At 36.2% G+C, this 18,097-nt stretch overlaps 1 protein-coding gene across 1 annotated transcript in view; it reads right to left on the bottom strand.

Moving 5' to 3' along the window:
• The window catches only part of LOC144435917 (uncharacterized), a 14,678-nt gene extending 1,769 nt beyond the window's left edge, over positions 1–12,909 (bottom strand). Inside the window, exon 1 of the mRNA XM_078124560.1 lies at positions 12,787–12,909. The gene's annotated coding sequence lies outside the window, so the exon portion shown is untranslated. The remainder of the gene's footprint in view (positions 1–12,786) is intronic.
• Between the last annotated feature and the right edge of the window lie 5,188 nt (positions 12,910–18,097).

Below are 18,097 nucleotides of genomic sequence, written 5' to 3'. Positions count from 1 at the left end.
GATTTTTTTTTGTTCAAGGAGATATCAATTTTTGTAAATTTTTCAACAGACTGACTTGAAAGGCGCCTAGAATGTAAGGAAACTATGGAGTACACATGCACCTGTTATCACCCGTATTACAGTATATATACGTAATGATTGATTTCTTTGAATAGGTAGAACAAAATAAATTTACATGTTGAAACTCTTTATGCAGATTATCTGTCCAAGTTGGTGATTATTTAACATTGAAAGGTATTTCATTCAAAGCACACGTTTTATTTACTTGTTGGCACATTTTAATGAAAAATTTGCAACTCTCTTTACGTTTCCTAATCATACTTTTGATGTCACATTATAGTCTCTTTGTAATTTTTCTGCTTAAAATGTTAAGAAATCTTGCTTCTCTCGAAAATTATCAGATAAAGAACTTCCAAGCATACAAATCAGAGAGAGTTGTGGGTACAATACGTGTACTGTTTTCTGGTGCAAACAGAATCGAAATCTCCATTCGATCTCAGATTCGTTAACAAAGTGCACATGTCAATGTTACTGATTCCACGATACTGATATGCCGTTTACGAATTTTCTTTTTTTTATATATACAAGAAAAAAAAATAAGGGTCCGACCCAATTAGACTACAAGTACATGACATCAAAAGATGAAATCAACAGTATTTTAATATTTACGGCCGGGATGTGTGTTTTGCGGACGATGGTTGTACGTACTACCGAGGTACGGGGTGGCGCCCTCAACGACATGAGTTTGGGTAACGGTCGGACCCACGCGGAGCCATACAGACGTGACTGGCAGATGATATCGTAGCACGAATGTCGTATATCACAGACACCATGTGACACCATGTACTTTGTTTGGCCAAACTTAACCCTTGGTGCCCCGAATGCATACATTAATTTGGCGTCTTTGGCGAGATCGTATCAGCTTCTTGCTAGGTAAAGCTATGTGCATGGTTTCTATTATTTCAACTGTACGAGTCATAAACATTTTATCATCACACATATGAGTGGGAATATGTATTTATTCAACAAAACTGTAGACGCCAGTTGGGGTTTACCGAAGTCAACTTGTATGATAACCTTTCACTGGAAATAGGTGAATAGTGATCAAAGTTATTTTGAGAAAAACACCGCCAATGGCGTTGTAGCACAACTGTGTAGTTTTAAAAATGTTTATCCATATGCTAGTCCACGCTAACAATAGGTGTTCATTTGCTGAATGACTATCCAGTTGCCTATCCAGCCATGTTGCTATCTTTGCGATATACGCGATCATTTGGCCTTTGCTATGGGTGTGGTTATGTTGCTAGATATATTTGCATACATTTTAAAATGTTTTTGTTCACTTGTGTATGAATTCCTGATATTATCTTTGCAACATACGTGATTATGTGGCTGTTGCTATGGGCGTGGTCTTGTTGCTAGGCACATTTACATACATTTTTATGTTTATTCGTTCGTTTGTCTATTAATCCTCATTATCTTCACAATATATGTGATCATTTGGCTGTTGCTATGGGCGTGGTCTTGTTGCTAGGTACATTTGCATACATTTTTTGAATGTTCATACATTTGTCTTTCAATTCCTGTTGTTATTTTTGCAATATACGTGATTATTTGGCTGTTGCTATGGGCGTTTTCTTGTTGCTAGGCAAATTTACATACATTTTTGAATGTTTATTCAATTGTCTTTATATTCCTGTTGTTATCTTTGCAATATACGTGATTATTTGGCTGTTGATATGGGCGTTTTCTTGTTGCTAGGCAAATTTACATACATTTTTGAATGTTTATTCAATTGCCTATTAATCCCTGTTGTTATCTTTGTGAAATACACGACCGTTTGGCTGATGCTATGGGTGTGGTCATGGTTGCTAGGGATATTTTGCATACATTTTTTAATTGTTTACTCACTTGCCTACCAAACGATATTTTTATTTGAAGAAATTATGCAGAATAACACTTCTAGAAACATTTCACCAAGTTTTAGTCTCACTAACCAAGTACTTTTTCTGATATAAATTTTTTTACCAAAATTCACATTTTTACACCTAATTTGCATATTACAGAGGAGATCATTATATGCTTAACATTTCTTCATCTATACACCCCAATCTGCTGAGTAGTTTTGGAATTATAGGTTTTTGACCAAAAATATACATTTTTAGTCCTAATTTGCATATATTACTAAGGGAATCATCATGTCATGAACAAATCTTAATTTACTGACCCCTAAGAATGTTCCCACCAAATTTCATGCCAATCTGCCCAGTAGCTTTGGAGTTTAAGTTTTTTGACCAAAAATCACTTTTTTACCCAGAATCCACATCTCTCATGCAATCATTTTCATTTGAACAATTTCCCAACTAGACACCAGAAGTAACATGACCACCAAATATCAAAGCAATCTGTCCAGCAGTTATTGCCTTCAAGTTGTTCACACACACACACACACACACACACACACACACACACACACACACAGACACTTTGCCATGCCTATAGCACTACTGAACCTTATCAGTTCAGTTGTGCTAAAAAACTAGCGCCAATGGCATTGTTGCACAACGATCAAGTTTGTGTTAATTTTAAAATATTTATTCACATGCCTACCCATTCCTATTATCTTTGAATATACACCATCATTTGGCTGTTGCTATGAGTGTGATCTTGTTGCTAGGCATGTTTCAATTTTTTTTTACAAAAATGTTCATCCACTTGCCTATCCATCCATGTTGTTATCTTTGCCATATACACCATCATTTCGATATTGCTACGGGCACGGTTTTGTTTAGATGCAAAAATGGTCATTTTATGAATGTTTACACCCTTGCCTAGTCATGCCTGTTGTTATGGGCGTGGTCATGTAGTTAAGCATACAATGTATATGCTATCAACTTTGGATGTATATACACATGCTTACCCACCCCTTACAATATACATATTTGAAGGTTTATTCACTTGCCTATCCATTAATATTATCTTTGCAAAATATATTGGTATCTAGTTGTTGCTAGGGCAAGGTCACGGTTGCTAAGAACAGTTGTGTGAACGTCTTGAACAACATCTGTAGAATAACACTTCTAGAAATAGTGTGAAATACTAAATTTTCACTTGGAATTTATTTACACTTTTTTCTAGTGTGTTTTTTCCACTGAATAAAATCCCTTTTCTTCATAATTACCTGCATACATTCCCAAAGAAGTGAAAATTATGCCAATCATGGTCACTATTGTCAATTATGAAAATACACATAATATCTCTTTTTAGTGAAAATAAAACTTTTTGACAGTATCCCATCCAAATTTCAATCCCATCCACGAAGCACTTTTCGAGATATAACTTTATAAGCAAAATTCACATTGTTTTACCTAATTTGCAAATCAATGATGAGATCACAATGTGCTGAACAGTTCTCCATCTGCACATCCCAAGAAACATTCCAAAACAAATTTCGACCCAGTCTGAATGAAAGATTTGACCCAAAAGACATATTATACCTCAATATGCATATCATATCCTTCATTTACACATCCCAAAGGACATCCTAAAAAATACTGTGTGGGTCCGGTTACCCCACCCCATCTAGACTTTCACTGCCGACCATAAACTTTGTTTTACATAATCGAGAAAAATTAAATCGTGAAGATTATGAAGTCTCATTAGAAATAATGATATTTAATGACGCCATCGCTGTCAATCCGGGTCTAAACTGTGCTGTGTCAGTAGAACTGCCATATTATGGTGCTGACATAGGACGTAAGGACATTTGTGTCCAGTGTTTTTCTAAGGCCGGTAAGCCTTAAATGTTTTCGGGGTTCCCCAATCAATTTACCGGAGCTCCCCACAGGTACGTGTGGCAATGATCCAAGTGAAACGACGGAAAACATCAAATGCTTTGAAAATGGTCTTTTAACTAATAAATAAGGCAAGTTCCCTTCTTAAAATCCTCCACCCCATCCCCGAAATCAAATGGTTTACCCTAAAGAGCGTACGCTGTAAAGGAACTGATACATATGATGGAAATCACCATCATTGTTTGGACACCGGTTACTTTCATTTGAAAGTTAAATCATCTGCAAGCATATAATTATGTCCCCTACCAAATACAAAGACAATCGGCCTGGCGGTTTTTGACTTTAAATCGTTTACACACACACACACACACACACACACACACACACACACACACACACACACACACACACACACACACACACACACACACACACACACACACACACACGTTTCGCCATGCCTATAACACGACTAAACCCCAATTCATTTGTATTAAAAATCACTCTTGATAAAGACATCACTCTGAATATAGTGTCCTTCGAGACGAGTAACACACTAGCATTATAATTAAACCGAGTGATGTGAAATACATAACTGAATGACGATAAAACAACACACTGCGCTAGTGCTTGCCAATTAAAATTCTTGAATACAATACAGCGCACAGAGCTGGCAGCACATCCATGACCTTACGCAATGTTACTGATATCAGTGGTGAAATTTAATTAATACTCGGGGCGACTCGACAGAAGTTATTTTCAACTTTCGTATTTCCTCTGAATTGCAATAAAGTACATGTTATTGCAAGTGCAAATTGCCAGGCGTGAGCAAATAAAACTACTTGCAAAGATGTGGTATTCAGAGCTTTGTCTTAAAATAAGAACCACGGCCGTGACGACACTAAAGATGGAATATACTTGTCATGTGTTCCGCAAATTTCCTACCGAGACTGGCTCTTAGCGTAATGAATTCATGAAAACTGGCTTCTTTACTTGCCTTTTACCCAATCTCTTTCTGATCTGTAGCCGGCACTGCTTTGCTGCTACCACAATGAAACGTTGACGTCCATCACCTACCGATTCATGCTGTCCCCGCTGACTGACACATATGTTTAACAACTTAAGGGGTACTAACCGACCAGCTATCTATATCTACATTAGCTCGTAACTAATTCCAATATCAGGGTGTTTGTTTTCTAAAATTTCCATATTCAAGAGAAGTGAAGCTATAAAAAATATAAAGAATGAAAAGAATGAAAAACCTTCATACCAAGTGTCCATTCCCATTTTTCTGTTGGTATGTTTTTCATCTCTATATAGACTCCGCATGTATCTTAATAATTGGCACAAAAATCGAAATTAAAATCATGGTAATGACGAAATGAAAAATTAATTGATGTATACCTTAGTAATTTAGTCCAAAAATCCAATTAAAACAAACCACCATCAGAGTAATGTACTCAATTTGAGTAAAAGGTGGCAGCATTTTCGAATAATTCATTATGATGACTCGGAGGAGCCCCGAACTGAGTTTATGAGACACTAACAAATTTAAAATATATGTATTAATTTACATTCAATTTGGGTATAATAACATATTTTATTATTATTATTAAGGCCTGGAACATTTAATCAAGCGACAAAGCGTTCGTCTATCACCATCAACCTACACACACACACACACACACACACACACACACACACACACACACACACACACACACACACACACACAAGCGCGGGGGTCCCATCCCGAAGGAATTCACTTTTTCAGCCAGCACTGACGGCTGGAAATCGTTCCCTGTTCATTATTTTTACCTGTGCGTATTTCCCCATCGCTATCTATTAGTACTTATCATTTATTTTATTTCCGAAATCCTATATTCTACATGTATATGCACTCAAGACACAACATTAGAATCAATTAAGTGATTCATCATGCTATCAATTACATTATATCCATTAATTAATATTATAAATTCATTGCTAAAAGGATACTATTACTGATTTTTTACCCTTCAATTTCTAAAGCTGACGTCATAACATGAAGTAATTTATGTAAACGGCTCCAAAATCGAGAACTCAAAGATGAGGACTATATTAGTCTAAGAGCATATCTTTAGTTGAATTACTATGGTAACAGCAGAAGAAATGAAAAGAAGACGATGAATTCTGTACAATTACCGATTCTGTGTATTGATATTACTGTGTAGGAAAACCAACTCCGGTCCGCGCGTTGCAATTGTTGTCTCGCGTCACCGATTGTCTGTGAATCAAAGCAGAATGCATAATACCCATATTAGAACAATATTATTCTAAAACACCCATGTTTCAGCAAACTTGATAGTATAGGAATGGTGAAAGAACGTATTTAGATTCTTGGAAGCCAAATTCTCAAGTACATTAATAAGAGCTGCGTGTAGGTTTGAAGTTGACTTCGCATGGTTGATTCGCTGATGACGCGTGACGTGGCGTCCATCGCAAACCGCGTGTGTATTCATTTATGCCCCCCCCCCCAAAAAAAAGAGAGAATTGTTTCTCGTCAGGCAGTTTGTCTAAAATGGTGCGACGACGCGACCTTTTTTTTTAATTCTCAACAAACCTGTCACTCAGTCTACTATTTATGGCAGTTACTGTTCTTTTTATTTAGTACTTTAGAGCAAGTGTGTATGTGGGACAGTTGTCATTTGCTTCCTCATGATTGGCTGTGCAGTTGTCTTCACTGAAGTAGGGTGGGTTATTTTTTGTGTTACCACCCCCCCCCCACTGTGACCTCCCCCGATCTACAGACGGCATGGGCTGGACAAACACGAAAAAAAAGACCGACGCGAGGGCACTTTAAGTGATTTAAGTGATGCGCGCGCTGGCCAGTAATTACAGTTCTTTCTTTTTTGGCCTTATTAATATTAAACAGTAGATTACGGTATAAGCATAGACTCCTATCTACATACTTAAACTTAATTGATATTCAGTGAACGTTCACGAATTCAGATAAACACCATATGTATTTGTCAAAGTCACAAAGTCTGAATGCAGATACCCACGACAGAAAATTCAATTGTCAGATTGCGGTTTCTTCCAATTTGTCATAGCATCATGTAACTTTTCACTGGCTTCATGTCGTTTATTTAATATTTGTAATACACAAAGTGAAAAAAAAACCCGGCTTTAATTTCCGATTACTTTCACACCCGCATGACATTTTCTCTCTTAAAGTGACTTCAAGTGAGTATCGTTTGTCATCTATATGTATTCCATGTCTGAATTAATTCCTCTACTTTCATACATACTATTATATATGCCAATCAAGCACAGTGTTATTTCTGAAACAGCGATATATTTATCGAGATATGGTTCTTCACAAGGGACCTCAGTGTGCATTTTTACAACTGTATTATTTATGATCATGATACTAGTGAACGATCGTATTGCCTCAGTTTTGTATCGAAAAGCGGATACTCGCCTATTCTCATTTGGGGCCGAGGTAAAAGTTCTCGTTAAAGAAGAACCAAATGGAGACGATTTATAATTCCCGTTAATCCAAGGCCTAGGATAAACGTGTCCTCGAGGTCAGGAGTTTAATGTCACGAATGCACTGTTACTCGTGTCAGTGTAACATACAGAACAGGGCTTTCTCTTTTCCTTAAACTAAAAAAAAACTTGTGCTAACAAATCAATCCTAAATGAAATCATGGACTTAATAATACTATTAATAATAATGATAAAATATATTTATTAAGGGTAGCTTAAGTAATTGTTAAAGTACTAAAGTAAATGAAACACTTCGTTCCATTGAGGCCCTCACATTAGTTTACATGTTTCCAACCAAACAATTGTATGTATTATACCTCGTACTAACAAATGACGGCCATTAATCATTAGTATTCGACAGTCTTCCTTATTTGCCTATTTGTTTTGGCTGTCTCTGCAACGATTACACAATTTGCGATGATAAATTTAAACTGAATTATTCAAAGCACATAGTGCATCCTCTGGGATTGTTTTATCACACATGCTACCTAGTTTGATGTTACATGCTCAAGTAGATAACGTGGTAGATTTGTAAATGAGCAAATACATGGCACATTAGCCTTATTTCTATTAAATCTATAGCTGTATGTATGTAAACATGAACAGACCCTTGATTTACATAATCGATGTGAACACTGACAAAAAATATTCATTTCTTCCTTGCTCGATTGATTTTATTTATGGTAACCAAATATATCGCGCCATCCTATAAAAATAAGCAAATAAGAGGTATGTGCACGTATATTTAAACTGTGTATGTATGTATTTATATATGTATGTATGTATGTATGTATGTATGTATGTCTGTATTTATATATGTATGTATCATGTATGTATGTATGTATGTATGTATGTATGTATATATATGTATGTATGTATGTATGTATGTATGTATGTATATGTATGTATGTATGTATGTATGTATGTATGTATATGTATGTATATGTATGTATGTATGTATGTATGTATGTATGTATGTATGTATGTATGTATTTATATATGTATGTATGTATGTATGTATGTATGTATGTATGTATGCACGTATGTATGTATGTATGTATGTATGTATATGTATGTATGTATGTATGTATGTATGTATATGTATGTATGTATGTATGTATGTATGTATGTATGTATGTATGTATGTATGTATGTATGTATGTATGTATGACGATTATGTGGTCTTGTTGCTAGACATATTTGAATACATTCTTTGGAGATTTATTCCCATGCCTTCCCATCCATGGTGTTATATCTGCAATATACACTACCATGTAATGTGACTATGGGCATGGTCTTGTTGGTGGGCATATTTACATACAATTTTGCAACACTCATTCATTCACCTTCCCGTCACCAGTGTTATCTTGGCATTATATGTCATACATACATGTTGTTGCTATGGGTGTGGTCTTGTTGCTAGGCACATTTGCATACATTTGTTAAATCTATATTCATTTGTCTTTCTATTACTGTTGTTATCTTTGCAATATGCATGATTATTTGGCTGTTGCTATGGGCGTGGTCTTGTTGCTAGGCAAATTTACATACATTTTTTTGAATATTTATTCAATTGTCTATTAATCCCTGTTATCTTTGTGAAATACACGACCGTTAGGCTGTTGCTATGGGCGTGGTCATGGTTGCTAGGGTATTTGCATACATTTTTTGAATATTTACTCACTTGCCTACCAGATGATGTTATTTGACCACAATATACTGCCATTTGGTTGTTGCTAAGGGTCATGGTTGCTAGGGCCAATTTTGTCAAATGTTTTGCAGAAAATCTGCAGAATAACACTTTCAGAAACATCTCACCAATTTTCAGACTCACTGACCAAGTACTTTTTGAGATATACGTTTTTGACCAAAAATGAACATGTTTACACCTAATTTGCATATCACTCATGGAATCATTGTGTGCATAATATTTCTTCGTCCATACATTCCTAGATGCATTCCCATTCAGCCCAATCTGCTCAGTAGTTTTGGAATTATAGATTTTTAACCAAAAAGACGCATTTTTAGCCCTAATTTTCATATTACTGATAGAATCATCATGTCATGAACAAATCTTACTTTACACCCCCTTAAGATTGTTCCCACCACATTTTGCACCAATATGCCCAGTAGTTTCTGAAGATTTTTGACCAAAAATCACATTTTTTGACCCAAATCACAAACCACCTGTGATGTGATCATTTTGATTTGAACAATTTCCCAACTAGACACCCAAGGTAATGGACCCACCAAATATCATGGCAATCGGTTCAGAGGTTTTTGACTTTAAGATGTTTACACACACACACACACACACATACACGACACACACACACACACACACACACACACACACACACACACACACACAGGCAGACAGACAGACGCCGGGCGATCCCTATAGCACTACTGAATCTCAGTTCAGTTGTGCTAAAAATGGTATCTGTTGAACTAATTTACTGTCATAATTTTCCTATATGTACAATTGTGACCACTTCGCATATAGGAAAACATATAGTAATTCTTGCAGTTGATAATGATTTGAAATAACTCTCTTGTTGATGCTTGTCAGTATTTATTAATTAATCAGTTTATTTATTTATTTATTTATTTTGTTTGTTTTCGTAAACATAATTACTAACCCTGAGTGCCCTGTGCTAGGACCACAACTTACAAAAAAATATGCACAAGTATAGCCTGTCTCAAGTACGTTGTGCCTGGTATATAAACCACCCTGACCCAGGGTCTGACACCCTTTTAATGACATCATGTATATCCCTAGATTGTATAATGGAACATCATTGAACCCCAACGGAATTCAAAACATGTAGACTTGATACTGAGATGCAACGTTTTATACATACATATCAACACTATGTGTTGCAAGCTCCCCGAAAAGATACATTGTATCGAGATACTTCCTCTCTGGAAATACCCCGTGCACGAGGCGCATGCAGGCTCTGTACTATATTTGTTGGAGACATCAGATGTCATTTCAACTTCAAGCATATTCTCGTATCAAAATCCCATAAATGTCAGTAATATCATCGCTTACATAAACAGATGTTGTATAATCTATCGACACGATCATATATCCCTTTTACACTTAGTTGCCACCCACTTCCTATAGTCTGAGCTTTTAACATTACTTATATCCTGTGAAATAAAGTATTCTGATTTTAGCCACAACTGGAGTGACTCCTCTGTCTCTATCCACCGTTCCCCTCACTCTGCCTCACAACAACCTGCCCTTCTAATGAATGTGTCTAGCCACAATACTTGTCATGTGCGCATGAACTTTCCCAGTGAGCAGCATGCAGCAGGGTCTGAATTTTGTTAGCATGATGTTGCAGCTGTAGACAGTTGAAAATATCCCACCAAAAAGTAGCCTGGGTGCCAACTGTGGTCTAACCAGTGAGTGGAGGTATAAATCGTAACGATACTGCTTTATACTGAGAGCTAGACTAAACAAAAAGTGACTATATACACGTTAGCACTTGGGATCAATACTAGTCCTGATTGCAGACGGTGCACGGGTCTAGATTACAGACATGACCCTCTCCGTATGCAAGCCGGCCTAGATTAATACATAAATGTGACCAGAAGTGCCAGGTTATGTGTAGAATTACGAGATGTTTTTTTCGATTGATATGTATTTTGGCTAACACATCATTTGCACATTATATTTTCGAGTCATCAACAGACGGTGTTGACTGGGTAAATGATGTAAATCTTTGACGGACCCAAACAAACTCTAGTATTGCCCTTCATAAGTCTCAGGTAATCCTCGACTTTTGTGTATTTTCAATTACAACATTCAAGTAAATGTTCTTTTCTTAAATATTACGACTGCCCTGATTCATACTACACAACACAAATCATTTCTTTGTGTCCGCATATGGTAAACGAGGTGGTCTTTGTTATGAGTACAATAAACTTACATAATAGTTAAAATAATACAGACATTTTGAATAACTTGAATTTTGAATAGCTTTCACTGTCCGGTTTATTCTGGAAGTGTTATTTAACAAAGTTGTAGCAAGTATACTAATAGTAACACGTTTTGTATGCGTGTAATTTTATCCGTGTTTTTTTTTAGGCCGAGTCTCCTGACAGGCGCCGTTCACCAGCACATCGTGCTGGTACCCGGCGTGACTTTTGACCAGGCTTTTGACGTCCCTTACAACGTGTTTCGGCGTTCTTATTCGCATGTATGATGTATTACGTAAAGCTTAGACCACGATCCATCAGTGTGCAACGGGTAAATGTAATTAATCTAAAAAAACAACTAAAGTTTGTTGCATCAATAGCATTCATTATTGTGAAACTGGCCAGAATATTGAAATAAGATGGTACACTATACTGTCAGCGTGAGCAAAATAGCTTTTAGGAACAAAAACATGGGGAAAAGTGAACGCGTATTTCCAATGGGTCAGTGCTAATTCTACTATACTAGAGCGTACATGTTGACGTGTTGTTCTCAACTTGTCACGATACATGTGTACTCATACTACTAAAAGAATGTATACTATATATGTACGATGAAGCTTGGAGTCAGTATCATCATCAAACACAACAACAACAACAACAACAACAACAACAACAACAACAACGTTACAACGATATAGAACAACTGGTTTCGGCGAACGTTATGTAATCCCAGCCCTGTCATGTCAGTTTAACGCTTGCACATGATTTATACATTTTTGAAAGTTCTATGTATACGTATTCAGGGTACGAAGGCAATTATTTTCAAAGGTAACCAGATCGTGTTTTTCAATACACATCAAATTGATTCCGTAAAAATCCCCAACTTGTCACGAGCACGTTATGCTGTTGACAGGCGCCGGTCACGAGACACTCCGTTTTTTTTTAACGGTATGTAAAGCTGAGAACTCAGATGTTACATGGACAGCATGGTAATTAATTAGACAGATGGATGCACTATTACATAAGAAGGTGGCAATCCAATATGGCTTCCACATACGCGTACCCACGTCACATGAAGCTCTGAACTCACACACCCTGCTTGTATTGACGAGTATCACGGTGTACAATACACTTCTTCAATTATTCATGATCAGACATGTGAATCTGTATGTATAATAATATTTTCATAGTCGATAAATTGCATGTACTACACCTCTCAGTGAGTGAGTGGGTTTAATACGCAATGCGGTAGTTTGAAATTGAATTTGCGATTTTGACGTCGCAATCCCATATGGACAATTGATGGACGTAGGAACAGTTTGTGTGAGAAACGGCCAATAACGACGGGGGCGAATCGTTCAGTAAATATTATTTTGTCATTACGTACGTAACAAAACTAATATCGCAATTGAACGGCGATACAACGAGTATTACTATTAGTATAATTAGAGAAGTTTACAGTAAGGTTTTAACTCAAGTGATCGTGTAGTGTACACACGTGCACACTTACTTACCTACTGTCAGTACTTACCAAGAATCGATGTTGTGCCTTGTGTGCCTTCTACACATTAGATTTATATAAATGATCGATGACTACATCTGAAAGGCTTAGCTTCATCAAGGCACTTTCTATTAAATCACACGACAACGCCCCTTACTGTACGCACGACAGACACACACAAATAAGATTGTCATGCGTTGCGTTGTACTGTATGGTGAAATCGAGAGTGGAAAGAATCAGGCCAATGTATTGTTTGAGGGCGCTGCACATAACTTGAACATGCCGAACTTTCTCAATTTGAGAGAGAGAGAGAGAGAGAGAGAGAGAGAGAGAGAGAGAGAGAGAGAGAGAGAGAGAGAGAGAGAGAGAGAGAGAGAGAGAGAGAGAGAGAGAGAGGGGGATGTTACACTCGACTCTTTCAACATGATAACCAGACTATAAAATACGCCTGCATGAGTGAACCTTTAGGAAGTAAGCTTACGTATGTCTGTTATCTGTGTTTGGGGCAATGGTTTGTTATCTCAACATTACACATTTCATGGGAGAACCAAAAATAGAGTTTCCGATAGTTAGGTTGCTTTCAAGCGGAAAAGATTGGAAAGCATTGTAACTAATGTGTCTGTAAACCTTTAATTTCTTATACTAGTATAGAATACCACGATAATAGGTAAATGGGCATATATAGGTAACAAACACTGTATATACTCCTTTGTGATTATTCGTGGTCTGGTTTTTTGGTTTTTAGCCTCCAACGCCCGGGCACGCCTCGAAGGATGTTATTACGTTGGGTTCCGTCTGTATGTACGTGTGCATGCGTGCGTGCGTTAACCCTCATATCTCTGCCATGCACCAACTGATTACAACCAAACCTGGCACAAAGATAACATACTATGTGAGACATATGCGTGTCACTTTGGTTTGCGAGTGAATCAATTTCACCGAGGCAAAGCACAAGTCAAAGTTCACCGAAGTATTCCTAATTATACATGTATCAACCATAACAAAGCACAGTGTTATAAAGCTTGTTGGTGTAGCTTTGTTTTAAAGAGTAATTTGCATAACAAATGATTTTCGGTAATTAGGCTGTATCTGTGCACTGTGCCACATGCTATAATAACCAACTGTACAAGGAAAAAAACGGTAGATAGAAATTTTGGTTGGGCAGGTAATTTTCAAAGTTACCAAAAGGTAACATTATCGAAATGTTCATGAAGTTTCTTGAATGCATTTTATGATCTTTCCAAGCCAAATCGACAAGTAGCGACAGTCTATATACAGCCTGTATAAATCTTAGACCACTAAAAGAAGTGGTCTGAGTACATAACATGTTACTTTTCACGTTTGCCTATAGATTGTGTACAGATTATCCCCTCTAATAGAGATAGGGCGTCAGATTAGGATTATATTCATGGGTGTGAATAACAGTTGTCTAATATAGAAAAAGTAGGTCCTGTACAAACGAACAACCCTGTTTGACCCATTTGTTCCAATGAGAAGATAGTAGTAATCCATGAGATTAGGTTGAGATTGACAGTGTCTACAGTTTAACATACTCACATTCACTTCAAACTAGAGTGCATGTCTACAGTTTAACATACTCACATTCACTTCAAACTAGAGTGCATGTCTACAGTTGACATACTCACATTCACTTCAAACTAGAGTACATGTCTACAGTTTAACATACTCACATTCACTTCAAACTAGAGTACATGTCTACAGTTTAACATACTCACATTCACTTCAAACTAGAGTACATGTCTACAGTTGACATACTCACATTCACTTCAAACTAGAGTGCATGTCTACAGTTTAACATACTCACATTCACTTCAAACTAGAGTACATGTCTACAGTTGACATACTCACATTCACTTCAAACTAGAGTGCATGTCTACAGTTTAACATACTCACATTCACTTCAAACTAGAGTGCATGTCTACAGTTGACATACTCACATTCACTTCAAACTAGAGTACATGTCTACAGTTTAACATACTCACATTCTCTTCAAACTAGAGTGCATGTCTACAGTTTAACATACTCACATTCACTTCAAACTAGAGTGCATGTCTACAGTTTAACATACTCACATTCACTTCAAACTAGAGTGCATGTCTACAGTTTAACATACTCACATTCACTTCAAACTAGAGTACATGTCTAAAGTTGACATACTCACATTCACTTCAAACGAGAGTACATGTCTACAGTTTAACATACTCACATTCACTTCAAACTAGAGTGCATGTCTACAGTTGACATACTCACATTCACTTCAAACTAGAGTACATGTCTACAGTTTAACATACTCACATTCACTTCAAACTAGAGTACATGTCTACAGTTTAACATACATTCACTTCAAACTAGAGTACATGTCTACAGTTGACATACTCACATTCACTTCAAACTAGAGTGCATGTCTACAGTTTAACATACTCACATTCACTTCAAACTAGAGTACATGTCTACAGTTGACATACTCACATTCACTTCAAACTAGAGTGCATGTCTACAGTTTAACATACTCACATTCACTTCAAACTAGAGTGCATGTCTACAGTTGACACTCACATTCACTTCAAACTAGAGTACATGTCTACAGTTTAACATACTCACATTCTCTTCAAACTAGAGTGCGTGTCTACAGTTTAACATACTCACATTCACTTCAAACTAGAGTGCATGTCTACAGTTTAACATACTCACATTCACTTCAAACTAGAGTGCATGTCTACAGTTTAACATACTCACATTCACTTCAAACTAGAGTACGTGTCTACAGTTGACATACTCACATTCACTTCAAACTAGAGTACATGTCTACAGTTGACATACTCACATTCACTTCAAACTAGAGTGCATGTCTACAGTTTAACATACTCACATTCACTTCAAACTAGAGTGCATGTCTACAGTTTAACATACTCACATTCACTTCAAACTAGAGTGCATGTCTACAGTTTAACATACTCACATTCACTTCAAACTAGAGTGCATGTTAAGGATGTAAACTGACATGTATAAATGTATGAACTGATGAATGATTATATTATCATTGTTATGGTCATATATTAGAGCGGAAAAAAACCATATTGGACGTCGACGTCGACATCTTATACCAGACGTGTACACATGTAACTCGATCTTTCACGATGTACCATATAGTCAGGGCGCCAAGGCTGAAATTTTGTAAAATAATTGCCCGGCTTGAAGTACAATTTTTGCCAGTATATTTGGTTAGAGTAACACCTGCTGAGCCTTCATAAAACTGATGTTGCCCCTCTGGATTTTCTTGCGCAAACGCACAGGAGAAGGTTTCCATGGTAACATTGACGTTATTTTGAAGGATGCTAAAACATGAAAAACGCCATATCTCGTGCCCCATAAATGCTATAATCATAATTAAAGTATGTGTACATATATTTGAGGGGACAGGGAACTCGCTGATCAAATGCCCTTTTCAATTCAAGTTCAGGGTCATAGTCAAAATTCAAGTTCATCTTAATTTGCTGGACTTTTATCGAAACCGTCATTGGAACTTTTCTGTATACTTCCATCAGATATGACTGGTAAAGCTGTGATTCGTTCAGAAAATAGCCAAACATACAATCTTTCCGAAAAACGTAAAAATAAGTATATGTGAAGTTGCTTTATAGAAAAAAAACTGTTGCCAAGACAACTAATGTCAATATCCCCAATTATACCGAAGTGTTAATATACTAATCTGAAAGTGCTATTGATATAGTGCAAGTGTTTGTATATAGGGTTTTGAGGACAAGCAATTCACTGATTACATGATTTTTTTGATCCAAGATCAAGGTCATTGTCGAAATTCAAGGTCATCTTAATTTTTTGCAATTATAAAACCACAATCGGAATCTTTTCTGTAGCTAACATCAGACATGATCTTTACATATGAAAATCGCTCAGAAAATAGCAAATTATATAGTTTTTCTGGAGAAATACAGCAAAGGCATATGCGGAGTTGCTTTTATTACAAACTACTGTTACCAAGACAACTGCATAGTTGATTTTACATATTACATTTTCAGTAATTGTAAGTGTATCTGGTAAATTGCTAACCAAAATCCATTGTTTCACATGTATAAAGCTCTTTAGATAGGAACCCTATGAGAAGTATGATTGTCTGTTCACGGACATACAAAATATTCATGTTTTAGTAACCAAATGTTCTAGGATATCTCTTAGATTGAGTGAACTATTAATATTGATTAATTCAGCTAATTATCAAGTACAATAGTATAAATGGAGATAATATACTTGTAAACCCATGTCAATAACTGTCACATATAATAATGTACTTGCATCATATAATGAATTGTTTACATCATTTTAAGATATGTTCACATTATATAGCCACATGTATTGTTTTCTTTAGACTTAACGCAACTGTGGCTTTCCATACATGTACACGTTTGCACGCCTCAAGACACTTGTTTGTCCTGTTCATAATTGGTACTGACTCAAAACTCCCCCCCCCCCCCAATTCATTGACCACACTGCTAATGCTAACCTAAATATGTTTTAAAGGTTTTGAATAATGAAATGAGATAAATGTCATTGGTTACAAAATAAAAATTAAAAAATGTTATTAAAATGTTTTCTGTACTACAGCAATTTCTAAACTAGATTACTAATTCAATTAACTTACTATTGGCTATGTTGTCCAGTATATTGCTGGCAACATGATAGCCTTGAAAATAAATAAATTCTTATACCAAGGAAATGTAATATTATGATCTGCTGACAAAATTGTTCTCGCAGTATACAGTCACTCAATGTGGATACTAGATATTCCAGGGGAGATGTAAAATCGAATTTTCCTCATAACTTTGCACCGTGTCAGTACTATAGAAGTCCTGGCTACTAGATCATCATCAAACAAATCCGTGTTTATAACTTTGTTTATCAGTCATTCACATAATATATATTCTCCGAGAATCCGATTAATATTGTGTTCACCTTGGAATATATTTCTTTCTTGGTAGTTTATGATGTAAAATAATAGCAAGACAAAAGGGGGTTTCACATGTAGCCTGGTAACATATATTAAACTTGGTGATGGTCACATGTATCAGAGAAGAAGAGAAACACAAACACTGAAAAGTAATCTTATACATGTAGTTCGTACTATAGCTATGCAAAGTAACAATTCAATAGTTTGTACATGTATGATAAATCAACACATTAGGGGTGAGATCAGTAGGTAAAAAAACTAATTCTTTTAGTAAGGCCTCAGAGCCCCTTCCCCATCCCCTTCTAACTAAATTGGTACAATTGTTGCACACAGCACAATCAATTTCAAATCAGTATG

The sequence above is a fragment of the Glandiceps talaboti genome, chromosome 5, assembly GCF_964340395.1.
Source record: "Glandiceps talaboti chromosome 5, keGlaTala1.1, whole genome shotgun sequence".
Lineage (NCBI taxonomy): Eukaryota > Metazoa > Hemichordata > Enteropneusta > Spengelidae > Glandiceps > Glandiceps talaboti.
Note: the sequence above shows the minus strand (reverse complement) of the source record. Positions and strands in the feature narration are given on the sequence as shown.